Source organism: Hipposideros armiger, unplaced genomic scaffold (assembly GCF_001890085.2).
Source record: "Hipposideros armiger isolate ML-2016 unplaced genomic scaffold, ASM189008v1 scaffold_571, whole genome shotgun sequence".
NCBI classification, from domain to species: Eukaryota; Metazoa; Chordata; class Mammalia; order Chiroptera; family Hipposideridae; genus Hipposideros; species Hipposideros armiger.
The window spans coordinates 6958-7722 of NW_017731921.1; positions in this window are offsets into that span (position 1 = coordinate 6958).

Genomic DNA, 765 nt, shown 5'->3' on the forward strand with positions numbered 1-765 from the left:
CATGTTTTCTTCCATTTGTCCTGTTCTGACTTCTCAGTCAATTGGGTAGCCTTGCCTTTCTCCACCCAAGCCTGTTATACTTCAGATATCTCTATTTTAGTAAATGGGACTACAATCAATTTAGGACAAAAAGTCTGGAAATCATCCTTGATCTGCTCCTTTACCTTACTCTCATATGAAATCTATCAATATATTTTTCATTGCTACCTGCAGAAATAGGTCTTGAATTTTATCACTTACTCTCTCTACCCCCAGCAACACAATTTAAGCCAATGATATCCGTCTTCTATACGTTTGTTAAAAAGTCCCTTACAGATACAGTGATCATATATTTAACTGCCTAACTTAAAGGAAGCAATTTTGAAACTGATAAAGGATGTTATTTATACTTTGATGGAACATTACACAAAATTCAAGGCTCCCAAGATGCATGGTCACCGTACTAATGGATGCTCTCGTTTACACTCGTGTCTCTATACAGTCTGTTCTACATATGCCTGCCATAGTGAAAAGTGCTCAGATGGTGTCAACATTCTTCCATACTTGTCCCCAGCTACAAACTTCTTGGAGATTTGTATTGAACATGTAATTAAAAGCAAACTCCAGCCAATAGTCTATAAGGCCTCAAATGAGCTGATTCCTGTTCACCTTTTCCAACTCATCTCGGAACATAGGACCCCTCTTCTTTTCTATAATCTATCAGCCAAATGGGTCTCTTGCCTCCGTTGTGTACTTTAAACATACCACACTCTTTTCTGCCTCAGG